General features: G+C 33.0%; 1 protein-coding gene across 1 annotated transcript in view; it reads right to left on the bottom strand.

Annotated features, from left to right (window-relative positions):
- The window catches only part of LOC100158666 (sodium-independent sulfate anion transporter), a 39,593-nt gene extending 34,666 nt beyond the window's left edge, over positions 1 to 4,927 (bottom strand). The window contains exon 1 of the mRNA XM_001944983.5: positions 4,545 to 4,927. The gene's annotated coding sequence lies outside the window, so the exon portion shown is untranslated. The remainder of the gene's footprint in view (positions 1 to 4,544) is intronic.
- Positions 4,928 to 6,000: the final 1,073 nt, after the last annotated feature.

The raw sequence follows: 6,000 nt of genomic DNA, 5'->3' as shown, positions 1-6,000 counted from the left end.
ATTATATTAATTATCAAATTTTCCCATTGTACATAATGTTGTATAGATTGTAAATTATTTAAATATATATAAAAAAAAAAAAAAAAGTAATTGTAATTTCAGTAAATAAAATAAAATAATATATAGGTAGGTACATGAATTAAAAAGTCATTATTTAATAATAACTCGTATATATATGTAATAAATTGAGTTTGTGAAAAAAATGACTACTTTTTGGAAATAGTAAATTATTATTATACCTAGACGCATATAAAATGATAAACATGATTCATAATATACCGTACCTATATCGATTAATATTTATATTTTATACATTAATATCGTTCATAATAATTTAGTTAATATACCTAATTACTAATCGATTTAATCGTTTTACAATAAAATTGTATAAAGTTTTTTATAGGTACCATCTGTGCCCTAAAAAAAAAAATGTTAATTAGTAGTTATTGACGTACGCTAGTGCTTGAGAAAAGCCACCCCCAGGTGGATCTTATAATAAATTGACTAATTAATTTATGAAAATGTCATCATCATTGTTATTACGTAGGTAGTAAATAATATCTAAAGTACTGATACAATGTATATATACAAATATACAATATCGCATAGATACCAACAATAAATTAAAAAGTAAAACTTAGGTAATATGGTAATTTTGATTAATCTTCATAGGTGTGTATAGAAAACAATATTTATGCATCATATATGTAAAAAACAACTGGTACTATAGGTATAATATATCAATTATAATATAAAATCTTTAAAAAATAACGCTTATAATTTTAACTTATAACCAACTGGAGAGATCAATAACCTACTAAAATGGATAATCGTAAAACACCCACATATAATAATATGTACTTTACAGTTAACACAATTTAATACCTATCGTGTGCTAACCCTTTTATTGAATTAATTATTTATAAAAGACGATTTTCAATTTACGAGTACTAAAAATATTTGGTTGTATAAAATAACAAAATTACTATGAAAAATTGTATCAAATAATATAATCGTGTAGGTAGATACTACTTATATAATATGACTTTTATATAACACTTTTATGTGTTTTAGACTTTAAATATATAGGACATAGGTATAACCTACGTCCTACATGGTTATACTAGTATTTATGATCTATACTTAATATATAATATTATAAATCTTGAGTTTGTTTTTTTGAATGCACAAATCTCAGGTACTACTGGTTTGAATTTAAAAATTATTTTTGTATTGGGTAGACAGTCTATTAATCGAGGGAGCTATAAGCTAATAACATCACGCTACGACCAATAGGTCCAACCCGGGGAGGTTTTCAAACAGGGACTTTGAAATCGTTATTATTATTATTATTATTTTTGTTTACAAATGGTTGCTATTGGTTTTAATTATAATTATTATTAATGCGATAAGCCTGTGTATTTAACCAAACAAACTTGTCAGCTTTATAATATTGATATGGGTAGTACCTATAGTAAATTAAATTTAAATTTCTTCGCAACAATGTGATCGTTGCTATAGTTTTTACTGGTCCAGCAATTGATCCAACGATACTAATACTCCGCATACCAATATGATTCCCAATGATTTGACTTTTAACTTCAAAAGAATACAATTTCCCGTTAAGTTATCGTATGCAGTAACAATTAATAAAGCACAGGGGTAAATATTTAAGCACGTAGGAATCGATTTACGTCAAGACTGTTTTTCACACGGACAACTATAATGTTATGTTGGGTTATCTACAAGATCAGGTTGCGGAGAAAACCAGCGTGTACTTCTACCGCGAGAAAATAAAACTAAATATATCGTGTACGCAGAATTACTTTGAAATAAATACTACGAAAATACTACTAATCATACAAATACATACATAATAAGTAATAACTAAAATAGAATATTTGAATCATATAGAGTAGTCATTTTTTACGGGCCACGAAGTGCGTGGGATCAGCTAGTCAATGATATAACTTTACTATTAACTAGTACCAATTTGAAAAGTAATTTTATGATATATTATACACGCAGTCACGTCTTGCTAGTTGCTAATAGGTCCAAGCGGCGCTTTCAATTATACCACATAAACATGACCCAATTTAGCGCACAGATTTATAAAAATATATAGGTAGGTAGCCCAATTCCACACACAAAAATAGTGCAATACCGGACAAATTTATTAAAATCAATACAAATTGAAATATAAAAATATTAAATAACTATATAGAATTAAATTCAAATTCCATAAAATCAAAATACACAATCCAAATTAAAAAATCAAAAATCTGTGTGTTACATCAAAATATTTAAAAATAGCATCTGTGTAGTAGATACACATCTGTATTTCGGACCTTCTCAAAAACTGTGAGGTGGCTGGAACTGAGTACCAAAAATTACTAGGCTACAGTAAAACCAGATGGCTCGCACTAATGCTATTGAAAGAGTTTTGCAGTTATAATATGTACCACTGAAAGATAATTTCTCAAGCATAAGAAAGTGTCCAATAGTTTTAAAGAATTTCTTTGAGTATCCAAATTCCGAGTTATAGCTCTTTTTGGGCCCTTTTCCCATGTGAAAAATATACGACTAAATTTGTTTGTGGTAATGTCATATCCAGTTTTTTTTAAATCTGTATACGGTTTTGTCCGATGCGCATATTTTGCACATTTTTGTAATAATGGGCAGTGTTCGGATTAGATAAGTACTTTTTTTATCTAGATAAAGATAAACATAATGCACCTAAAATGTATCTAGATAGATACAAAAGATAACTTAATTCATATTTATCTAGATTCTAGATAAAGATAAATACTTTTTTATCTAGATAAAAAAAAAGACACAATTATTTTTTAAATGGTTTTAAATTTAGGTGCCTATATTTTAGTTGGGCACTAGGAACATAATAATAATAATGATGTAAATAAAAATAATTACATTATTTATAAACCATAAACTTTGTTTGAAAATCTGTATAAATATTTAAAAATACATTTGGACAATTTCGTGATTTTTATCAATAAAAAATGTATCTAGATAAATTTATTTAGATTAGTAAAAAAATTATCTAAGATGAACGTTTAGATACCTTGTAACTATTTATCTAGATAAGATAAAAGATGGACAAATAATTATCTATATATTCATCTAGATAAGTCCGAACACTGGTAATGGGCGATGCACGGTCCAAGTTTAAAATTTAATAATTGCATTATATTTATTTTACCAATAACAAACTAATGCCCGAATACTCCAAAAAATCAACCATTTAATTTTTAATTTTTACTTAATTTGACTACCTACCGTCTTTTTTATTATATTACCTACTTGACTGTACAAGTTTACTCGTTTACTCTAATCAATTATACTACACCAGTGGTTCTCAACCTTTGGCCACGACCCAAATTAAGTGACAATCGTTTTGAATTTTCAATAAAATAAAATAATATTTTGTTAATATCAGTGGAATTTGAACACCGTCGTAAGTACACATTTTTACCGATGTGCTTTTATAACTTTATACCTACAGTTGGTCCCAAATATGGAAATTGCATGGTTTCGTTCAAATAAAATAAATTCAACTGGTAGGCATACGCACTGGTATATTAAAGCATTTTGGGACGTGATCATGTGAAACAAATAAATTATAGGCAAGGCGTGCATTATAATAAGACAAGACGTATGAAATGAGTATTAAAGGACAATAATTGGACAAAAATCGAAAGTGACTTAGGATTTGGAGACGGCTGAAGGACGGTAAATTGTCACAATTTTTGGTACCTAAAACATTAGTACTTATGTAAATTCGACACACGTAGAATATGCGTTATATTATAATAACGATATAAATGTTTTATCGAACTCTTTGACTTCGTAGTTTAATTTTACTATTTTTCACATTTTTAAACCGCCGGGTTATTAAATACATGTGTGCGTGCGCGCGCCGACGGCGACCGGCATTTTCGCCGGCCTGTCCCATCGCGCCGGCGCGTTCCGTGCACGAAAAATATTATAAACGGACGTTATACTGGATAACCACGTCGCTCAGATTGTCCGGTAGCTCCATATTAATTATTCTAATATGAAAACGTAACAACAACAAAAACGATATGACGTCGCTTACAACGATGTGTGGTCGTACACAACGATATGTGGTCGCATAAATATTTGTAAACAAATACCGAAAATCGAACGATTTGAAAACTGCCCTCATTTCACGTAGTACCAAGAGCATCGTAGCGATTCGCCCGATACGGAGACGAGCCAAACGCGAATCTGTATAACAGGTTTAATATTATTGTTTCGTGATGGAGCATTCCTTATTTATTCCAAAAAAGTAAAAACTAATGAAGAGGTCATAATATTTTGATTCACCGTCAAACAAAAATAATTTAAAGAACAAAAATGTTGAAATCTCGGGGCCAGATAAATAGTTGATCAACGGGCCGCTGTTTGGTGACTCCCTGGTGTATGCGTAAACTCAAATTTTTAAAAATTGCTTTAATGTATTCGTTGATGATGCACTCGGCGTGCGGTCCGGGGAGACTCACCTCGGACAACGACGACGACGACGACACTCTGCACACAGCTGCGGCGGCGGACTGCAACGGTTCGTACGCGGTGTAGTACACACACACACACGTGCACGAGGAACGGTCGAGCGCTCCACTCGGCAGGATCCTACGTGGCCCACACCGGCATCGTAGTCACCGGCAAAGTTCCCGCGACCTGTGACTGGGAAGAGCCGAGAAAAGCTATCGAACGCGCGCGCAGAGGAATCGATTAGAATGGCGGCGGCCGTGATATTACTAAATTTCTGCCGAACACTACACCCAGAAAACCCGTGACCCGCGTGTGCGTTCGTACGACGCTGCGACACGACTGATCTGAGATTCTGATCGTCGCCGGCACCGGTACGCGCCGTGACCACAATAACGATACACCGCCAAGCGTAGTCTTCCTGCACGCCGCCGCCGTGACAACGACTATATTATTATTATTATTGTTGTGGTACGACGCGTAGTCGTGTATCGTACCTCGTTCGCCGGATCGGGTCGCACTCCGCGGCACTCGTGTTCTTGTGTGTGTGTGTGTGTGTGTGTGTGTGTGTGTGTGTGTGTGTGTGTGTGCGAAGACCGCGTGTTTGCGCGTGTGTACCCGTACGGCGCATGATTTTGTATTATTTTACTGTGTTTAGCTACATACGTAACACTCTGCACGAGGCGCGCGCGTTGTTCCGGGCCGGGTGTCTGTAGGGTATAATAATATTTTGCTACTGCGCAATGCACGCCGCCCGCCACTGTTCCTCCGCAGCGCTACTGCATGGAGGACCGCAAAAATTGTGTTAGGCGCTATAATATTATGATATTTAATACGAATTTTTTTTTTGATAGGTATTATTGTTATGTTGTTGTTATGCGGCGGGTTGGACGATACTTCCGTCTGACAAGACGACTGGCGAGATGCGGTCATGCTAATATATTTATGTAACATTATAATAACATATTAAAATATATATATTGTACAAAATATTCCTATTTGTTTGTTTTTGAAAGTAAACTTTGGCTATCTACGGCTAGATAATAAACCATTATAGTTAAAATTATAACTTATGGGTACCTAAGTTATAATATAAGCAAATTTTTTTGTATTTAACTTACAATACTTAAATTAATATAGCTATAAAAATGTTATTACATTATTTTTTTAAATTTGTATACGATTTATTACTCCCCAGTCTCCCCAGTCCATTGCATTTCAGACATATTATATTATGCGCTGTACATATTGGTATTTTTCAAGAACCTAAAATAACATGTATTTTATGTGGTCAGGGTTTGGTACAAATTTATAGTGCTGTACTGTTGTACTGTTGTGTCTTGGGTGTTGGGTGTTTGGTATGTATAATTACTATAGAGAGATAGTCAAAGAATTGGCGGCAATTGTTGAGTATAATATGTTTGGGAGTAGGTAGTATAGTCACTAGCCAGTAGATACCGTCATATC

Source organism: Acyrthosiphon pisum, chromosome A1 (genome assembly GCF_005508785.2).
Source record: "Acyrthosiphon pisum isolate AL4f chromosome A1, pea_aphid_22Mar2018_4r6ur, whole genome shotgun sequence".
Taxonomy (NCBI): Eukaryota; Metazoa; Arthropoda; class Insecta; order Hemiptera; family Aphididae; genus Acyrthosiphon; species Acyrthosiphon pisum.
Note: the sequence above shows the minus strand (reverse complement) of the source record. Positions and strands in the feature narration are given on the sequence as shown.